The sequence below is a fragment of the Budorcas taxicolor genome, chromosome 11 (assembly GCF_023091745.1).
Source record: "Budorcas taxicolor isolate Tak-1 chromosome 11, Takin1.1, whole genome shotgun sequence".
Lineage (NCBI taxonomy): Eukaryota > Metazoa > Chordata > Mammalia > Artiodactyla > Bovidae > Budorcas > Budorcas taxicolor.
Genome location: NC_068920.1, coordinates 29,377,439 through 29,399,289, shown reverse-complemented (window position 1 = coordinate 29,399,289; position 21,851 = coordinate 29,377,439). Strand labels below are relative to the sequence as shown.

Here is a 21,851-nt window from a genome sequence, read left to right as displayed (position 1 = left end):
ACGTATCACTGTAACAGTTGTGAGTAGGGAAGTAAGAGCAGCTTTCTCGTAAGTAAATTCAAACTTTGGATCTGGGTAGGTGATCTTCCTTTCTCCTTACTAAAAATGCCAAGTCGACGAAGGTGGGATTCGAACCCACGCGTGCAGAGCACAATGGATTAGCAGTCCATCGCCTTAACCACTCGGCCACCTCGTCTTCACACTTCAGGTATTTGGCAAGGTTTATTTCAGAGTTCATACTCGGGAACTCACTATTTCAGAGAGAAAGACGGTTAGGAGATGGCTGGGAGACGTGGAGGTGGCCCGTTTTCACACGAATGGACAAAGAACTGGATTGGAAAAACTGCGACGGGGGAAAAAAAAACAAAACCCAAGCTTAGCGCTCACAGGAGACTTGGTAGAAACACATTTGCGTGGACCTTCATTCGTTTTCTCCCGCTGCGGGCAGGGGCACCTCAGCATCAAGTCCGAGCTTGCTGTCACTGTCTCGCGTCCGGGGAGCCTGGTCCAGCACCCCCAGAGCGCAGCCGAAAAGACCGCAGGGAGCAGAGGTTCCCAAAACCAGTTCCCCTGGAGTCGTTGTCAGGGAAGCTGGCGAATGTGGACTCCTAACGCGGGGTTAATAAAGTAATTTGGAAAATTAAACGATGAACTCTGACTAGGGCTCAATTTCTATTCAATGTTATTGTCCCTTTTGCAGTACTTTAGGGTGAATTGTGTAGAAAAGAATCCTTAATTCTTGGGGTTCTCCTCTCAGATCATCCGCATCAGAGGAACCATTAACTCTGTTTTCCTTCCAAATACCCGTGTGTTTCTTGAATGGTTTTCTAGAGGAAATGTTTCCCAGTTTTCATTTGCTCTTACAAGGGGTGCAGTGCTAAAAATGTTAAGTGACTCATTTTTTAAAATGAGTTGAAAAAATGTTTCTGGGAAAGAGTGAAAAAACCTCTTTTAGCTGTTTTGGGGAGTTTTGATTGGTTTGGTTGTTTCATGGAATGAGTAACATACACATGAATGAACATGAGTACAGACTAATTATAATGAATCATAAATGCCTGAGAAAAGATGGTAATACTGAAGGTGAGCCTTGTGGTGAGAAATTTTCTAGAGGTGAGAAAAATGAGGATGTCCCAGACTGAGGAAGGGGTATGTTCAAAGGTGAGGAATATCAAGAAAACTGTTGGAAATCACTGTGGCTGGTGTGCTGAAGCACATGAGAGGCTGGTCAGGAAACATCAATAAATCTGAGAATGTAAGTTGGTCATGAAGATTTTTCTTGTGAAGATTAAGTAAATCAATCACAGGATGAACAACAGCAAACATGGAAGAAATCCTGTAGGAAGAGATTCCTGCTTCATTTTCACACTCATAGTGTGTTACCTAAAGGTGCATGGGGGAGCGGGGTGCGGTCCAGCAGCTTACTGCTCAAAAGCTAGTAAACAGGCCAGGTTGGTGGAAAGGAAAGTTTGTTTTATTTCAGACGCTGGTAACTGAGCGTAGAGGTGGCGGACATGTGTCCACAGGCCGACTCCCCGCTCTTCCCCCACCACAAGCAGGGGATGAAAGCTTTTATAGACAGAGTCCTTGGTGGAGGAGCTACATGCAGAAACAGCACAGTCATCTCTAACAGTTACCTTGAAATTCGTCATCAGTGGTCTGACCAGCATCATCCTGGTTGTTTTAGGTACAGTTACTCTTCAGTTCCAGGGTGCACTTGTTCCCATTTCTTTGCGGTCAGCTCTCAGAATTGTGGCAGCTCATATCCTGGGTACAGTCTGGCCATCACGTAGTTAACTTCTCCACCTGGTGTTTTGGTATCTATAAGACAGCTCACGGGACATGGCTCAGAATATTATCTATAGCCTTTGAGGAAAGGTCCTTAACTATGCTTAATGACTGCATTGTTATTATTTAGTCTCCTTTGTTTCAGCATTTGTCACTTCTCTGATTAAACTTATTATCCTTTGACTAAGTTTTCACTGGCAAAAGGCAGGCAGAAGACATGGAGAGGGGTGTGTGGGGCAACCATCGTATGGTCCTACTCCATTTCATGAGGACACTACCTTAGGTTGCTCTAACATTTTCTTCAGCGAAAACCATCCTTAACTTGTCCCAGAGAACCAATCTCTCTTCTTGCTTGGAAAAGTCCTTTAGAAAAAAAATAAAATTGGGGGGTGGGGCTGGGAGGAAGGGACAAGAGGTAGGGGACATACCTATGGCTGACTCATATAGATTATGGCAGAAACCAACACAGTATTGTAAAACAACTATCCTTCGAGTAGAAATAAATAAATTTAAAACATTTTTTGAAAACTCCTTATATTTTAATGTAGGCTGCATTGTTCTGCCTGGATCTTCACCTCAATTTAACCCATATCCCTCCACCTTATTTTTCATGCTCAGTCCAATTCACTATTTTGTATCAAGAAAAATTTTATTTCCCCTTTCTCCCAACAAGACATCTTCCCTCATAGAGTCCTCTTGCCCTTTTTCATTTGAACCTGGATAAATTTTTTCATCCACCCTTGGTTCTCAGCTTGAAGCTTATTTTTTTTTTAAGTTAAAATGTTTAAATTAAAGTTAACCACACGTTTCAAAATCTCAAGTACTTCAGAAATATGTGTGTGTTAGAAAGTGGTTCTCTTCCCCCTTTGGTGGAGGCAAAGATTTTCAGTCATTTGGCTTTTTGTTTGTGTTGTTTTTGTTTTACCAGCATGTTTCCAAATATCATGCTATGGCAGAGATGGCTAGTTACCATCAGTATTTGTTCTTTACTTCCAAGAAATGGAAATTTGGTAGCGTTCATAGCCATCCATGAAAAAATTACAGTGCACCACTTTCCCTGATGCGTGGTCATGGGGCCAATTTCTAAACCAGGGCATTAGAGATAAAGCGGATGTAAAGCTTTCAAGTTATGTTCAGAAGAGGAAATAAATACCATTCATTTCTCTCTTTTGACTGTATCTGCTTACTGGAAAAGGCAGCATTATAGGAATGAAGGTGTCATGAAATATAAAGAGATTGGAAACAGTAACCCATAGGAAGGAGGGAACCATGAGATAGAAGATTAGAACCAATACCCTAGAGCTAAAATATCACTCTGGGATTGATTATACCTTCAGACTGTTACATGAGAGATCATGAGGGCTTCCTGTGTAGCTCAGTTGGATAAAGCAATGTGGGAGACCTGGATTCAATTCCTGGGTCAGGAGGACCCCCTGGAGAAGGAAATGGCAACCCACTTCAGTATTCTTGCTTGGAGAATCCCATGGACAGAGGGGACTGACAGTTCATGGGATTGCAAGAGTCGGACATGACAACGCTATTTTTCTTTTTTTTCTGTTTCCTTTAATGTACAGTTCATTGGGGTCTTTGTCACAGAGACCAAATTGTGTTTTAATTAATACAGATGCTTTTATTTCTACTTAAAAAATTTTTTTTCAGTTTAGTATTTTCTATTATTTCTTAAATAAAAAAAGATTCATTTCTCTTTCCTTGCCTTAAATATCACCATATACAGACACCCTTACTACTGATTTTTCTTCTGAATTTACTTATATCATAATATTTATTGAATTAGTATCACTGTTCATATATTATGATTGGAAAATACCATTCACTGGTCTCTCATGATATTTTTGTTTCCTGAACATTACAGTTTTTTCTCAAATTACCACAAATAACTATAAAAGCTTTGACAAAAAAAGAAATTGGGTGTTTTCTGTACTAGCTATACAGTTTATAGCTACACAGTTTTCATCCTGATGTCTTCCTGAGAAAGATTTCATTGGAGATAAGATTTTTTCATATTTTGGTGTTGGAGAATATCTTTTATATTTCTTGTATACGTGCTTAAATGTTTGGTTGTGTATGGAATTCTAGGGAATATTTTCTTTCAGGATTTTGAAAGAGTTCTCCATTTTCTTCTAGATTTCAGTATTGCTTTTGAGAATTACAAAGTCATTCTAATTACTGTGTTTCATTTGTAATTACTTTTTCTTTCTTTCAAGATGATTTCTTTGTCTTCACTGTACTAAAATGTCTGAAAGATATGCCTGTGTGTGTGTCTATTTTCATTCACTGTTCTGGGAGCTCTATTACATCATTAAATTTGGAAAAATCATCTATTTCAGTTTGAGAAATTAACTTTACTTTTTTGTTAGTTTTCTCACTTACGTGTTCTGTATTCTCTTGCTTTACCTTTTTTTCCCTAGAATTTTTTATACTTGGATTTTAAACCTCCGATATGTTTTTTCTACTTTTCAAAAGTATTATTCTCTCCTAGTTACAATCTGTTTATATTTTTAATAGACTATTTTTTAGGCAGTTCTAGGTGTACAGAAAAATTAATACAAAAGTACAGAGTCCACACATACCTCCTATTGTCCCCCACAGCTTCTCCTATGATTTACATTGTATATTATTTGGTACATTTGTTACAACTGATGAACCAATCAGTTCAGTTCAGTTCAGCCGCTCAGTTGAGTCCGACTCTTTGCGACCCCATATTAACATTCTTCATGCTAAGGGGTTTACCCTTCACTTTAGACATTCTTTGGGTTTGACAAATGTATAATGACATGTATCCATCATTACAGTATTGCACAGAATAGTTATATTGCCCTGTGTTCCACATCTTCATCCATACCTCCTCTAGAACTACTGATATTTTTATTGTTTCTATATCTTTACTTCTCCCAGAAAGTCATATAGTTGGAATCACACAGTATGCAGCCTTTTCAAATTGGCTTCTTTCACTTAGTAATATGTTTTTTAAGTTTCCTGCATGTCTTTTTGTGACCTGATACCTTATTTCTTCTTATTAGTAATATTCCATTGTATGGATGTACCATGGTTTGTTTATTCCTTAATTTATTGAAGGGCATTTTGGTTGCTTTCAAGTATTGACAATTATGAATAAAGTTGCTTTAAAAATTCATGTGCAGGTTTTTTTTGTGGATGTAGATTTTCAGCTCATTTGGATAAATATGAAGGAGTGCCCTTATATTATTACTCCACATTCTGGAAAATGTCCTTTACATTTTATTTCAACTATTCTATTAAGCTTTTCATGTCTACTCCCACAATTTCAACTTTGAGATTTCTGTACCTAAGAGCTACCTTGTTGAACAGCAGCCTCTTTTAAAACAAGAATAGATGTAATAACATGCCTTAGATTTTTTTTCTCCTCTCTGCATGATATTTTCCTCTATTTTTTTAGTTCACGTTCATCTCTGTCTTTCATATTAGATATTCACTTTAGATTTCTAGTGATCTTTGATTGCTGGTCTGCAGATAAAATTAGGCCCTAAAAATGACTGAAAATGAGATTATGAGTCTAGTTTATTGACTGTGGGCTTCACTTATAAAGATCACTTTACAAGTGATAATTTACTATCAGGCAATATCTTTAACTCATCCTTCTTGGGATAGTAAAATCCCTTGAAAAAGGATAATTTAATCTGCTTAGATGATGTAAAACTGACTTCTTGAATTCTGAGAAAATTCTTAAAGGACAGAGGTTGGAGGAAACCCTTCTCCAAACATGTACCTTCATACTTATTGGGTTCCCAAAATTGATCAAGGAAAGACAAAAAATAACAAGGAGAGGTAAAAAAAAAAAAAGAGAGATAATATTTCTGAATATCAAGATGAGCAGGGCAGGTGAGTCTCTTAAGTTATCAAGAAGCAAGGAAGAAACTGTGGTGATTTGTGTCTGTGTTCACTCTAAGTTTCGACCACATAAGATGGTTATCCTGAGGATTTATCTTAATTTAGCTAGCATGAGCAAAGTAGCTGGATTAATACCTTCCCTCTCCATCTTCTTCATCTTTCAAATTTCATTAATCAATTCACCTGAACGTTTTCAACAGTTTCAAATTGAGAGGTTTTCCTGGGGTCAAGGAGAAGGTATGGCAAGTTTCCAGGTTTGGGGTAGAGAAGCCCTCGAACTTCCAAGTGTTAGTGATTTCTCTTCTTGGTTTTTCTCTCCTGGTGGACAAACTGTGGCCGGCAATATTCCCCGGAAATCTAGAGGTGGGCTCTGGGTATTTGTGCTGTGGGAATTCTACACTTCCTCTTAGGACGCGAGGTAATTGCAAAATTTAGTTACTTGCGATATTAAATCCCATAGAAACAAAAACTGTTTTGTTGTTTTTTTTAAAATTTTTTAAAATTCCTGGTCCCTCATCGCATCCCTGGAATCCATCAGAGGCTGACACGTAGTATTCACTGAATATTCATTCGTTCAATGAATAGGTAAATAAACTCTGACCAGGGAGTGCAGCTCCAAGGTGCAAGGCAGGAAAAGAAAGAGGTTTACATCCTAACCGTTGATTATAGTGGGAGAGGCGGCGGCAGCAACTAGGAGTGCCTTTTACTTTAGTCAGTGAGGTACCTGTAACTGCTGCCAGTGGGAGAATGATCACTCAAGTCGGAGAGAGCAGTGGAAACGCAAATCCACATCTCTACCAGAGGAAGTGAGGTACTGCTGCTGCTGCTGCTGCTGCTGCTGCTGCTGCTGCTGCAAAGTCGCTTCAGTCGTGTCCGACTCTGTGTGACCCCAGGAACGGCAGCCCACCAGGCTCCCCCATCCCTGGGATTCTCCTGGCAAGAACACTGGAGTGGGTTGCCATTTCCTTCTCCAATGCATGACAGTGAAAAGTGAAAGTGAAGTCGCTCAGTCGTGTCCGACTGTTGGCGACCCCATGGACTGCAGCCTACCCGGCTCCTTTTTCCATGGGATTTTCCAGGCAAGAGTACTGGAGTGGACTGCCATTGCCTTCTCCGAGTCAGGTACTGGTTGACCGTAATTCACACTCCCCCGCTCCGCCCCACCCAGTCAAGTACGCACACGTACGTACGTAGGCACAAACACACGTAGGCACAAACTAGGTGCCCAAGGCCTTCGTTCTTGACTTTTGGGAAGAGATCCACAGGAGAACAGGAACTGGGTGGGCGCGAGGGTGGGGGGCTGGAGGGGCGGGCGGCGGGGAGGAGGGGAGGGGGTGTCTTCAAACTAGAATCAACACTCCAGATACCTCCCAATCAAGGGGATCTGAAACTAAGTACCCAGCTGCTCAGAAGACAATCCCATTGTCAATGCAATGAAATCCCATCATTTTGGCAAGAATATTAGAGAAAATACTTTTCCTCATTATTTATTGGAATTGTTCGAAAAGGAAACGGGCTCGTCCGGGATTTGAACCCGGGACCTCTCGCACCCGAAGCGAGAATCATACCCCTAGACCAACGAGCCACTTATGTGGCCCATATTCCCATGTTTAATATAAGGACCAGAATCAATTTTTTTGCCCCCACACGGAATCAAGTATGAGCCCCCTATATTTAAATAACAACTAATATACATTTGGGGGTCTTATGATGACCTTTTAATTTAGGCCCAAGTTACTAAAGTTTTCATCCTTCCTCCTGTCAGTTATACAGTAACCACTACAAAGTGAGTTCCACCTGTATACTAATCTATGACTTAACTGACAAGATTACATCATAAAGGTCACATTAGGAAAGTACTCTGTTTTTGAACCATATTTTTTAAATTGAAATATAACTGACCCACAATATTGTTAGTTTCAGATTTTATTCGTAATTTGTCTAAGTATATATTCCAAATTTCAATATGTACTTCGTGATGTGACAAACAATTTGAGTAACATTCATATTAGTTTTCTATACTTTACTTTCATAGAGGAAATTGACATTTTCTTTGACAAGTCCCCTGAAAACTTGCTTAGTCATAAGTAAGCATTTTTGTCAAGATATTATTTTCATATGTGGTCCCCTAAAACAGTATTGTACCCCAAGTACAGGTCATTGTTTTTGCATCTGTTTTATGACTTTGAAATCTCTATATTCTGCCAGAACTAAGAACAAAATCCTTCAAAGATCTAACAGAGAAAAAGATTCCCAAAGATCTCTTTGGTGCAAGCAGCTGTCTTCAAATTCTTTATAGATTGGCATCCCTGCTTTCTGAGTTTCTCATAAGACTTCGCTGGAAAAAAGGCAATGCTGGCAGATGAATGCTTAGTTTGGCTGCCTCTTGTATGTATCTTTAGCTTTAGAAGAAAGTTTTGGCATTTCAGTAAGGATTCAGAGAAAGGAATTTGAAGTGCCAGCTCCTTTGAAAGCTGGTTCATCAATTCAATTAACTTTTTAATAAAGTTTCTTACCAATGTTTTTCTACTTTACCCATAATACCATGTATGCGGAAACTTTTGATCAGCAAAGATGGAATATATATTTGAAAGGCATAAAAATTGAAATTTTATACAAAGTGCACATTAAAGGCTGGTGTTTTGTGTGTAATCAGAGAGTGCCTGAATTAATCCTCAAAAGGACATGAAATAACTCACACGGCAGTTACAGATTCTTTTATCTTTTAATTCTAAGATACTTTACAGTTTCTGTAGTTCGGTCAAGATTACATCAACATTTTAAACTGAGGATATAGAATTCGAGTCCTAGTCCGCATAGTAGGCACATAGATTACAACTCTGAATTTTTTTTCCACCATTGAAGGTTCCATGAATTCCGTGGGACAGGCAGTGACTACAACAGGATGAAATTACAAGGAAGTGGTTTACTTTCCACCCTCACTCTCATTCTGTATTTCTTGATTTTTATTTTGATTATCCTTTGAGAAATGCACCCAATTTTCTCTTCTCCCCAGCCTACTGTGTTAGGTAACAGCTTCAAAATTGAGTGATAGAAAGTGAGAGGGAAAAAAAGAAAAATTCAAACCTCCCAGATGCATATTTTAAGGCTTTTTCAGAACTTAAATACTTTAAAATAATGGATTGAGTCATCCTGTTAACGAACCTAACATCACAAAACTGTGTCCTTTATCTTTATTACAAGTCTTAGCCTCTAATTTATTCTGGACAGAATTTTTTCTGGGCAAAATAAAAGTGACTAAATAATCTTACTTTAGTTATTAGAGGAATCCATATAAAAAGCAGTTTTCCCAGTTTTCCAGTGTGCTAGCAGTTAGCTAGGTAGACATTCCTGCTGATCAACACGAAGAGGCTGAGACTAGCATAGCCAAATGTTAGAAATATTTTAATATTTGATAATATGTTATTATTTAATCAAGAACAAACCTAAATAGGAGGAAAAAATGGAATCTGTCCAATAAAAGAAAAAGAAACAGATCATGAGAATGAGGACACTTTGAGTAGCTCTGATTTCTGGGGTGGAGTGTTTTGGAAATCTGGAGCTCTGAAATTAGAGGCCATATTTATACTGCTTATACAGATGAAAAGCCGTGTACCCACTGCTCCAGCCCATGAGAACCTGGAAGATGTCCTGCAGAGACATGATAGTAAGGAAAAGCCACTTAATTATTTACCTAGACAATAGCATACAGCAATACTCAGCATATGGTTTATTTCCAGATTTGTTCATACTATTGACTGTTGTGATGTAGTGGAGCAAGTTAGAGCTTATCAGGAAATTAAGGATCCAGAAGAGGAGATAGGGAAGAACTTGCCATGCAGTCAGTGGTTTGAGCTTTCTCCATAAAGTAGTCCTAGGACTACTGGTGATGACTTGAACCACGCTGAGGAGACAGACGGTACAGATTGAAAGACCACGAGCCACTCTCACCAGATACAGCACAGCTTTACAACCGCCACCACATGGAGAGTTACTGAAATGAAAAGCTGATATTATATCTGAGATTCCTTTGGTACAAAATGTCATTGTGTTAGCAAAAGGCAGGTGAATAAGAATAAGGTCTACAGGTTTTTTTCTCTCTTCTTGTGACAGACACATATACATGGCCACAAACAAAAAGAAGTTCCCTCCAATGCCAGATATAGTAATAGGAAAACTATTCCCTGGATGAGATCACTCCAAATCATCTTCTAATTTCATGGACAGTCCCAGGAGAAACCTTTTGGAAAAAACAAATATATAAGGATGATGTATCTCATGTCTGTGGCTTCTTTCTGGTTTACTAAAAAGGAAAAGAACAGCTGGAACAGTGAAGAGTAAAAGTACATGGTTCTGTTTATGCATTCTTTTCAATTCGTGCCCTTTCTGTTTGTCACTTTATTTTTCTGCTCTCTCAGTTGATTTATAGAAGGTGATGACTCCAATATCTACATGTCCAGCACATTATTTCTCTCCCACACTACACAATATACCTGATTCTATGACCATTACCTTCTGAATGTTTCACACAACCACATACACGTGATTTAAACTACCCAGTCTATGATGTTCTTTTATAGCTGCCTGAACAGATTAAGACACTAGCTTAGACTTCCCTTGCGTAATAAGCTCTCACTGAACTCATTGAACTGTGATGCCGTTGCTTCTTGTTTTTCACCCTCCACTTAAGTGTGAGGCCTGGATATATAAACTACATGGGTAACTTACTCAGTTCAGTTCAGTTCAGTTGCTCAGTCGTGTCCAACTCTTTGTGACCCCATGAACCATAACGCACCAGGCCTCCCTGTCCATCACCAACTCCCGGAGTACACCCAAACCCATGTCCATTGAGTCGATGATGCCATCCAACCATCTCATCCTCTGTCATCCCCTTCTCCTCATGCCCTCAATCTTTCCCAGCATCAGGGTCTTTTCCAATGAGTCAGCTCTTCGCATCAGGTGGCCAAAGTACTGGAGTTTCAGCTTCAACATCAGTCCTTCCAATGAACACCCAGGACCGATCTCCCCTAGGATGGACTGGTTGGATCTCCTTGCAGTCAAAGGGACTCTCAAGAGTCTTCTCCAACACCACAGTTCAAAAGCATCAATTCTTCGGCACTCAGCTTTCTTTATAGTCCAACTCTCACATCCATACATGACCAGTGGAAAAACCATAGTCTTGACTAGACAGACCTTTGTTGCCAAAGTAATATTTCTGCTTTCTAATATGCTGTCTAGGTTGGTCATAACTTTCCTTCCAAGGAGTAAGCATCTTTTCATTTCATGGCTGCAGTCACCATCTGCAGTGATTTTGGAGCCCAGAAAAATAAAGTCAGCCACTGTTTCCACTGTTTCCCCATCTATTTGCCATGAAGTGATGGGACTGGATGCCATGATCTTAGTTTTCTGAACGTTGAGCTTTAAGCCAACTTTTTCACTCTCCTCTTTCACTTTCATCAAGAGGCTCTTTAGTTCTTCACTTTCTGCCATAAGAGTGGTGTCATCTGCATATCTGAGGTTATTGGTATTTCACTCACTGCCTATTATCTAAATCACCAGGCTTTGTGCCTATAAAATAATATTAAATAAACAGTTTATAAGTAAATAATCATATGAAGCATGGAATTATCATTGTGAAAGTGTGTGTTAATGATGCAGAAGAAGTTAGGGGACAATTAGGAGGGACACTTGAGGAGATTCTTCTTCTCTATGAATTTAAAAAGCTGATGACCTGAGAACTCAAGTCAACCCATGTTGAATGATATTTTTATTAGGGACCTCAGTATCTCCTCAAATAAATGGGTTGATTTGAAATTCAAGATTCCCATTAATGTTATCAGCTCCAATAAGAAACAGGTGTCATCTTTCAAGAGACACAATAAACTCTGAAAAATTTACATTTCCTCTTTCTCTGTTTCTGATTAAGTAGCTACTTGACAGGCACCCCACTTTGAGACATCCATAGCAGTTTTCGGAATGAGGATTTTTTTCTTTGCTATTTACAAGATGGACTGGGCAGGTGATACTTTTATGTCTACTCTGGTTGCTGGGAGAGATGAGAAGTTACATATATTTCTTAAAAGAACAAACAAAAACCTTTGCAAGGCTTTTACAGCTGGCATTTAAGGATCAACTAAAGGCAATCTGGGAACATGATTTACTCCTCCTGAAGTTTTTTGGCACAGCCTTGCTGTATGAGAACCAGCATAACCCCAAAGTTCAGTGAGATATCTGTCCAGGCAGCCTAGTGATGTTTAAGTCTTCACTAGTGAGATTATTTTTCAAGTCTGTAATTAAGGAACATGGGTTCAACATCAAGAAGAGAGCTGCCAATGCAAGAGATACAAGAGACCTGGGTTCAATTACTGGGTCGGAAAGATCCCCTGGCAACTCACTCCAGTATTCTTGCCTGGAGAGTGCCATGGACAGAGGAGCCTGGCTGGCTATAGTCCATAGGGTTGCACAGGGCTGGACACAATTGAAGCAACTGAGCACGTATGCACCTGTATATCTATATCTATATGTGTCACTAGTAAGCATTTTTCTGGTTTGAGACTTTCAAAACGGGTTAAAATCAGATACTGCCCTGAAAAATCTAGCGGGTCAACTCCTTCATGGACCAGAAAAAAGCAGATGTTTCTGGATGGCAGCTAGGAAATGATCAGCTGTTCTTTCCCTGAGTCTGGCACCTTCCTCTCCCGTAAGTGACAAAAGAGCTCAGACTCCTCTCTTACAGCCTGTTCCTCACCAGCCTTACCCCAAATAGCCTCCCTTCCAAAGACAAAGGCAGTCTCATCCATAGTTGTTAGGTATACTCACCTTGGTAGCTCTGTGCAGCATTAGGTGGTGTTTTGGCAGAACAGCACCAGCCAGGCCCTGTTTATATTTTCCCAAGCCCCAGTATTCAGAGCCTAACTCTCACTGTTGTCAAGATGTCAACATCCTAAGCTTTGACTTCAACATGGGTAAAGGGCTTCTTGAAGAAGGAAATGGCAACCCACTCCAGTTCTCTTGCCTGGAAAATTCCATGGATGAGGGAGCCTGGTAGGCTACAGTCCATGGAGTCGCAAACAGTTGGACATGACTAAGCAACTAACACTCACACACACAAAGGGCTCCTTAGCCCTAGAGAACATCTCTCTCCTCTCCCTAATGCATCATAAGTTGCTGAGCCCGGAAACATTCCAAAGTCAATTATAGTAAATGGTTAATAATGAATAGGAGGCACTGTGAGGATGAGCAGTTGCCACAGCACAGCTCCCCAAGAGATTCAGGTTTCCTATTTTGATTACTGGAGAAGGAAATGGCAACCCACTCCAGTATTTTTGCTTAGAGAAGTCCATGGACAGAGGAGCCTGGCTGGCTATGGTCCATAGGGTGGCACAAAGTCAGATACAACTGAAGAGTCTTAGCACTCATGCAGACTCCTGCCACACCTTCCATTCACACCAAACGTCAGGAACAATTTGGAAGAAACATCTGAGAACCTAAAGTGGCCATCTTAATAATAATTTAAAACTACCATATTCATTGATAATGAAAAATCATTCAGTGCTGGAAGAAGGATACTGGATACCCAGGATAGACAGTGTCTGCTGCTGCTGCTGCTAAGTCGCTTCAGTCGTGTCCAACTCTGCGCAACCCCATAGACCGCAGGCTCCTCTGTCCCTGGGATTCCCCAGGCAAGAAAACTGGAGTGGGTTGCCATTTCCTTCTCCAAGACAGTGTCTAGAAGATAGCAAAAGAGATCACTGGTGCTGGTTTAAAAGATCCATAAATTCCATTTCCGTTAATGCAGTTGTTTTTTTCTCTTCTTCATAAATAGCCAAAGACTCTAAATGTTAAAGTTTTCAATCAAGCTTAATGAAGTTTGAAGATGGTAATCACTGGGAGTGCCGGGGTGGGGGAGGTACCGCAGGCTTGGGGGGGAGGGGGTTGGAGGGGATATGAAGAAGTTGCTACCAAGTTTCAGTTTCCTGATGATTTTTTAATTTCCCAAAGAGAGGAATTGGGAAAAGCAAACCAGGAGACCTATAGGCCAGGTCAGGCAGTAGAGGGGGTTATTTGAAGATCTGAGATGAGTTGAGTTTGCAGATATTTTAAAATATTATGTCTAATTTTCAATGTGTTTTAAAATTGCCACAATAAAATGCTTTTACCTTTACTTTTTTTTTTCCAAAAAGGAAGAGTTTAGAAAAAATATTTTTACTAAATGTTAAAGATAATAATTTGAAAAGAGAAGATAATGTAATAGGAAAAAACTATTTGAAATTTGAAGAGGGAAAAAACCTCCAATCGTTCTCCTAATTGAATAGACTTGAAACATTTATGCAGACATACCCTATACTTCTTGGGTGCCAAAATCACTGCAGATGGCGACTGTGGCCATGAAATTAAAAGATGCTTGTTTCCTAAAGAGAAGCTATGACCAACCTAGACAGCATATTAAAAAGCAGAGACATTACCTTACCAACAAAAGTCTGTCTATTCAAAGCTATGGTTTTTCCAGTAGTCATGTATGGATGTGAGAGTTGGACTGTAAAGAAAGCTGAGCGCTGAAGAACTGATGCTTTTCAACTATGGTGTTGGAGAAGACCTTTGAGAGTCCCTTGGACAGCAAGGAGATCAAACCAGTCAATCCTAAAGAAAATCAATTCTGAATAGTCATTGGAAGGACTGATGCTGAAGTTGATGCTCCAATAATTTGGCCACCTAATGCGAAGAACTGACTCATTGGAAAAGACCCTGATGCTGGCAAGATTGAAGGCAGGAGGAGAAGGAGACGACAGAGCATGAGATGGTTAGATGGCATCACCAACTCGATGAATACGAGTTTGACCAAGCTCCGGGAGTTGGTGATGGACAAGAAAGCCTAGCATGCTGCAGTCCATGGGGTTGCAAAGAGTCAGACACAACTGAGTGACTGAACTGAAGTGAACTGAACCCTGTACTCTAATGTTGTATAAATATTCTAAAATCATTGTGAAACTAGATTGTCCTTTGTAAGGAAGAACCTGGCTTACTCAAGTATGAATGGCAGCATTGGAAGAAAATAATAAACAACAAATTTGGAAACAAAATTGGTTACTGGTTAAAAAGATACATAGAGTTCAAAGTGTTAGTCACTCAGTTTTGTCCGACTCTTTGAGACCCCACAGCCCGCGTGACTCCTCCATCCATGGGATTTCCAAGGCAAGAATACTGGAGTGGGTTGTCGTTCCCTTCTCCAGGGGATCTTCCGGCCCCAGGATCAAACCTGGATTCTTTACTGTCTGAGCCTATATAGAGTTCAAAACCCTTAGCCAATTAATTCTCCTAATTATGAACTGGTTGAAAACAAAAGCTCCTTCAAGGAGTCTGCTAAATGTCAAGAGAACAATATGTTGGATTGGTTAAAGCTGAGGAATAATCTTCAAAACCTGTTCTAGGCAGTCAGCGCCCTAAATGTAGGAACTTTCACAGTTTTAGAGGGGAGTGAAATATGACAGAGTTAATAGAAAATGGAGAGGGAGGTAGCCTTTATCAGGCCAAACTCAGAATACTGAACAAATACTTTAAGACAGCGTGACCCAACTGGAAATGCAAGGAAGCTTTCGAAAACACACCCCATTGCTCCTATCAAAAGTACACCCCCGACGAAGATGGGATTCGAACCCACGCGTGCAAAGCACAACGGATTAGCAGTCCATCGCCTTAACCACTCGGCCACCTCGTCGTCGTGCTTCTTGTTTCTTGGTGTGCTTTATTTCAGAGTTTACACTTGGGAACCGTCTACCCTAGACGGAATGATGTTTAGGAAGGAGATGGTTTGGAGATGTCTGGGAGACGTAGCTTCCACGCGAATGGACAAAGCACCGGATTGCAAAAGCTGCGACGAGGGGGAAAAAAAACAGGCTTAGCTTTCACAGGAGTCTTAGTAAAAGTGGTGGGGACGTGGTAGAAACACAGTTGCCTGGGCTTTCACTCCCTTTCTGGGGTTCTCTCGTCCCCGGCAGGAGGCGCCTCAGCGCCAAGTCCCGGCAGGGACTGAACCTGGACTGAACCACAGTTTGCTGTCAGGGGAGCCTGGTCCCGGGTTCGAGCGCGCTGCCGGAAGTCCACCCGGGCAAAGATTCCCAGAGCCGGGTCCACTGGAGTCGACCTTAGCGAAGCTGGCGAATTTGGACTCCTAATTTGTGGTTAATAAAACAGTCTGGATAATTAGACGATGGATCTGAGTAGGGCTCAATTTCTGTTCAGTGCTACTGAAGCTTTTTCAAAAGTTCAGGGTGACATTGCATAGAGAAGAATCATTAGCTTCGCGGTGCTCTTCTCCCCGGTCATCCTCATCAGAGGAACCACGAATTCTGATCCTCCTCACTCGCTACCTGAGTGTTTTCTAAGGAGAGTTTGTCCAACTTTCACTAGATTTTCCAGGCGTTCTGGTACTGAAAACAGCAAGAAACACCACTAGCGAGAAATAATTCGAAGAAAGAAAGGCGGGGCGGGGGGTGGGGGAGGTGGGTAGTGTTCAGCTCCATCCACTTCCTTGTTTCATAAGAATAAACACAACAGACAGATGAACGAATAAGAATAGGAAGTAATTCTGACTACTCAGATCGATCATAAGTGCCTGCGAAAAGAAGGTAATATTAAAGGCGAGTCTTGACCAGCAAGTTTTCTAGTGGGCCCGAAGAATGCGGTTGTCTCAGGCTGAGACGAAAGGGCCTGAGCAAAGGCAAGGAGGCGTGCAAAGTAACCATATGACTCATCCTGTTGTCAATTCTAATAGCAAAGGATAAAGGAGTTATATTCTTTTCACAAGGAAGGACAGTATAATCAACAACAACAAAAAAATGTCAAAAATACATAGTCCTTTCTCAGGAAGTAGTGGTACACTAACTCACGTATTTGAAATTATTAAAGAGGAATTTGAAACTCAAAACACTGAAAACATATACATAAACAGATTTATTAGATAGAGCAGAAGAGAGAATTAGGAAACTGAAAGTAAGATTTGAGGGAACTATGTAAAATACTATCCACTGATACAAATAGTTGGAAATTAGGGAAGAGGGATAAGAAAAATTAAGGTTAGGAGAGAAGTTCTACTGTATATCTAATTAAAGTCCCAAAAGAAATTATTAAGAGAATAGGAAAGAGTTAAGTGTCTCAAGTATGCCTGATACATGCTTTAACAATTATCAACATGTTGTCAAATTGGTTTTCCATATTATTGCAATGTTAATCTCAGGCAGTGTATTATTTTGTATATCCTTTCATTTGTTCAATAAGAATACTTACTAGAATATTTACTAGTGTTCATTTCAAAACTTCTAGAGTATAATTTGTTGAATAAATCATTTTCAATCAGCCAATTCTGCCACTGTTTTCAGGAACAACAGTGAGGAGAGGACAACAGTTTTTGTTTGTTTATAATGCTATTACCTATGTTTCTATTTATTTGCTCTTGTCATTAAAACTCTACAAAGTAGGAATGATTCTAGATTTAGCTGTTTGAAATGAGATGGTTGGTGCTTAAAACAAGAAGCAAAATTATTCTTAGTGAATTTCTACGAAAGTGCAAGTCTTGAGTAGCATAAGCTTGCGAGTTCAAGACTACTACCTTCCTAATAGTCTGCTCTTCTCCAGCATTTAAACATCAAGATTCAGTCTATAATTGCTCCTCATCGCTTTCACTTCTTCCCTCTTTAGGTATCCAATTCTAGGCTTCGCATGGTGATTTCGCTCTCAGATACCTCGAACTGAGTTATCTCACTCTCTGGCCATGCCCCTGGATGTTAGAGGTCTTCTGCTTAAGTAACCAGCATGCTTGTTCCAGCCCTCTGTCTATCCAGACATCAAGGACTGTAAACCCAGATCCTGAGCATACTATAAAGCCTGCTTAAAAGTCTTTAACAACTATCAACCACCTACCCCCTGGTGACAGACCTCTGCCCTCTCTCACCAGCCTCCTCTGCCCTCTGCCAGTCACACTTTGGCTGCATTCTCTATTTGGTAGCAATGTATTTGAGGAAAATCCAAGTATCTTCTTTGGGGAAAATATGTGAGAGTAGTTCTTATTTTTTCACAAGCCACATGTGGAAAAGCCTGGACTGTGAGGCTGTGCTTGAGCATTGCTTTTCTTTCTATCTCCAGAAGTTTCTAAACTGTTCTATTCAGTGATGGCCTGGCTCTCATTACAAAAGAGAACCACAGAGCAATCGGAGAGACCTAAATAATGAACCCAGTTGTCCTGCACAGGGCCTCTTCTTCCTCTGCGGAGAGGTCCAGGAAATTAAAGTACCACAAAGCTAGACCTTTTCTAGAGTAACTTCCAGGTCTAGCTGTTTTTCACTTTCCTTTGCTCGGTGGTTCAGGATGCCTGTCCAAGGCTGCTTATGAACTGTCTCAATTCCATTCCATACAATTTGGCTTTGATGAGCATATAGTCACCAATGGATCCTGAAGGGTCTGAAAAAAATTTGGATATAGAGATGAAATTGACAACTGCTGTCATTGGCTGAAGACAGAATTGGCTCAAATGGCAGAACACTAGCTTTGCCAGAGAGAGGGGTAGTGGGATCAATGCCTGCCTTCTCCAGTTTTGGGTAAACCACTTATGAGGCAGATTCAAAGCCAGGAATAACTGGGTATCTTAAGGGAGGTAGTTAAAATGTTCATTTTTTTCTTTTCTGTTAGATTGCTTACCATTCTACAGCACCCAAGACAGGGGCACAGTGGTGGGGGAACAAATCCAGAGCAAGTGATAACATTTAATGAGGAAAACAAGAAGGCAGTGGGAAAAAATTCCTTGTGGAATTTATTTTATTCTCTGTAATCATAAAACCTTTTAAGGATTAGAACTGAAACCTAAGTTGAGTCTTGATAGAATCATATAAACTTTAAGCTGATAATTCCTTTTCATTATTTTCTGACTACATTATGCTCTGACTACATTTTTCTTTTTATTCAAAAAATGCATTTGAAAATATATGTTAGTAGATTTACTGTTTTCTATGTGCTATGGTCTGAATATTTGTGTCCCTTTAAAATTCATATGTTGAAAATGCAATGATCAGGGCGATGGTATTAGGAGGCAGGGGCTTTGGGAGATGATTAGCTAATGAGGGCAATGTCTTCATTAAAAAAAACAACCCAGAATACAACTGATTCATTTTGCTAATTCACCTCTGGGAAATTATTTTCAGTTCAATTCAGTTCAGTTGCTCTGTCATGTCCGACTCTTTGTGACCCCATGGACTGCAGCACGCCAGGCTTCGCTATCCATCACCAACTCCCGGAGCTTTCTCAAACTCATGTCCAGTGAGTAGGTGATGCCATCCAATCATCTCATCCTCTGTCATCCCCTTCTCCCACCTTCAGTCTTTCCCAGCATCAGGGTCTTTTCCAATGAGTCAGTTCTTCGAATCAGGTGGCCAAAGTTTATTGGAGTTTCAGCTTCAGCATCAGTCCTTCCAATGAATATTCAGGACTGATTTCCTTTAGGATGAACTGGCTTGATCTCCTTGCTGTCCAAGGGGCTCTCAAGAGTCTTCTCCAACACCACAGTACAAAAGCATCAATTCTTCAGCACTCAGCTTTCTTTATAGTCCAACTCTCACATCCATACATGACTACTGGAAAAACTACAGCTTTGACTAGACGGATCTTTGTTGGCAAAGTAATGTCTCTGCTTTTAAATAAGCTGTCTAGGTTGTTCATAACTTTTCTTCCAAGGAGCAAGCATCTTTTAATTTCATGGCTGTAGTTACCATCTGCACTAATTTTGGAGCCCAAGAAAATATAGTCTGTCACTGTTTCCATTGTTTCCCCATCTATTTGCCATGAAGTGGTGGGAACGGATGCCATGATCATAGTTTTCTGAGTGTTGAGCTTTAAGTCAACTTTTTCACTCCCCTTTTTCACTTTCATCAAGAGGTTCTTTAGTTCTTCTTTGTTTTCTCCCATAAGGGTGGTGTTATTTGTATACCTGAGGTTATTGATATTTCTCCCAGCAATCTTGATTCCAGCTTGTGCTTCATCCAGCCCGGCATTTCACATGATGTACTCTGCATATAAGTTAAATAAGCAGGGTGGCAATATACAGCCTTGACGTACTCCTTTCCCAATTTGGAACCAGCCTGTTGTTCCATGTCCAGTTCTAACTGTTGCTTCCTGACCTGCATACAGATTTCTCAAGAGGCAGGTGAGGTGGTCTGGTATTCCTATCTCTTTAAGAATTTTCCACAGTTTGTTGTGATCCACACAGGCTTTGGTGTAGTCAGTAAGGCACAAGTAGATGCTTTTCTGGAACTCTTTTGCTGACCCAACGGATGTTGACAAATTGATCTCTGGTTCCTCTGCCTTTTCTAAATCCAGCTTGAATATCTGGAAGTTGTCGGTTCTCGTCCTGTTGAAGCCTGGCTTGGAAAATTTTGAGCATCACTTTGCTAACATGTGAGATGAGTGTAACTGTGGGATAATTTGAGCATTCTTTGGCATTGCCTTTTTGGGGGGATTGGAATGAAAACTGACCTTTTACAGTTCTGTGGCCACTGCTGAGATTTCCAAATTTGATGGCATATTGAATGCAGCACTTTCACAGCATCATCTTTTAGGATTTGAAATAGCTCAACTGGAATTTCATGACGTCTACTAACTTTATGCAGTATTGATGCTTCCTAATGCTCACTTGACTTCACATTCCAGGCTGTCTGGCTCTAGGTTAGTGATCACAAATTAGTTAGCGATTTTCAAGTACCCGCCAGAGGATACCTGAAGAACGAGGGTTACAAGACCAAAGATGGGGGTGGATGTTCTTTATTAGAAATCAGCTTACAATACAAGGGGGCTTTCCTTGTGGCAATCCGCCTGCAATGAGGGAGACCTGGGTTGGATCCCTGGGTTGGAAAGACCCCCTGGAGAAGGGAAACACTCCCTGGCCTAGAGAATTCCATGGACTACAGTTCTTGGTGTCGCAAAGAGATGGACACGACTGAGTGACTTTCACTTTATAAGACAAGGTGGGGGATAAAGAATTACAGAAGCTAGCCCACTGCAGCACAACAAAGTCTTTGCTTGGTTCTAACAGTACTAAGGAACAGGTAAGAATAAACTGTATAGGACAAATTCAAACACATCAAAGATGATGTAATAGGAAAGGAGAGCAGAAAGGCATCTCAGAGATGTTGTCAAAACGATGCTCCAGGTGAGGATCGAACTCACAACCTCGGCATCACTCGCACACATACTGCTGTATAAGTACCGCGCGCTAACCGATTGCGCCACTGGAGCACTTGTGTCTTGCTTCCGGTCACTCATTACACGGCCTATGCACCCCAGTCCCTGCATCTCCGCCACCACCGCCTCTGAGTCCTGCAGCTGCACCCTGAGCACAAAGACTGAAGTTCAGCTGCAGACCCCACCCAGCCACCAATCCTGAAGGGCAGAGGGTGCTCTGCTAGCGGAAACGAGGGTGGATACTTTGAACACAACTGCGAAAAGTGCAGACACTCGGGAGACTCTGACTGCCTCGAGCATTCCGAGGAAGACATTTGGCGGGCTGACTGGGCTGGCTAACTTCTGCTGCTGCGTGGATCCCGGAGTCCTTCCTTTTGCCTCTCTCCGGGATGCTTTTCCTTGGAGCGTCAGAAGAAGGTTTCCTGTCTGAGCCTGGGGAGGGGGTGAAGGTGGGAGAACCACGAAGCCGTTTGCAGGTTATCTCAAAGTGTGCGAGCATCCAGAATTCCTGTGGCTTCCAGGGCACGTTTACTTAGTTCTCTTCAGTTAGGTGGCAATCTTCTTTCACGATTTGGAAGACAGTTTATCCCCAAGGTATACATACGTCTTGTTGAAAGTCTCTGACTCTTTTAAAATGCAATATTTGGATAACTTAAGAATACAGTATTTGACTCTAAAACGTATTTGTACCATCAGCCAGCTGTGACCCAGTTGACTTTTAAATGTTTTGAATCCAAGTATATAGTTTCAAGCAATGATAACTCATTCTAGCCTGTGTGCTGCTAGGTTTTAAATTTTGGCAAGAATACAAACCACTTGGTATGTAAATATTTATACTGTCCTGCATTGGAGAAGGAAATGGCAACCCACTCCAGTGTTCTTGCCTGGAGAATCCCAGGGACAGGGGAGCCTGGTGGGCTGCCATCTATGGGGTCTCACAGAGTCGGACACGACTG

General features: G+C 40.9%; 4 non-coding genes across 4 annotated transcripts; all 4 read right to left on the bottom strand.

Annotated features, from left to right (window-relative positions):
• Positions 1–114: 114 nt before the first annotated feature.
• On the bottom strand, positions 115–196 carry TRNAS-GCU (transfer RNA serine (anticodon GCU)). Its single transcript has one exon. It is a non-coding gene; the product is annotated as a tRNA-Ser (tRNA).
• Positions 197–7,186: 6,990 nt separating this feature from the next.
• On the bottom strand, positions 7,187–7,258 carry TRNAP-CGG (transfer RNA proline (anticodon CGG)). The gene has a single exon. It is a non-coding gene; the product is annotated as a tRNA-Pro (tRNA).
• An 8,048-nt stretch (positions 7,259–15,306) lies between these two features.
• Positions 15,307–15,388, bottom strand: TRNAS-GCU (transfer RNA serine (anticodon GCU)). Its single transcript has one exon. It is a non-coding gene; the product is annotated as a tRNA-Ser (tRNA).
• A 5,467-nt stretch (positions 15,389–20,855) lies between these two features.
• TRNAI-UAU (transfer RNA isoleucine (anticodon UAU)) lies at positions 20,856–20,949 on the bottom strand. The gene is made up of 2 exons: positions 20,912–20,949; positions 20,856–20,891 (listed from the first exon to the last, which is right to left on the bottom strand). It is a non-coding gene; the product is annotated as a tRNA-Ile (tRNA).
• Between the last annotated feature and the right edge of the window lie 902 nt (positions 20,950–21,851).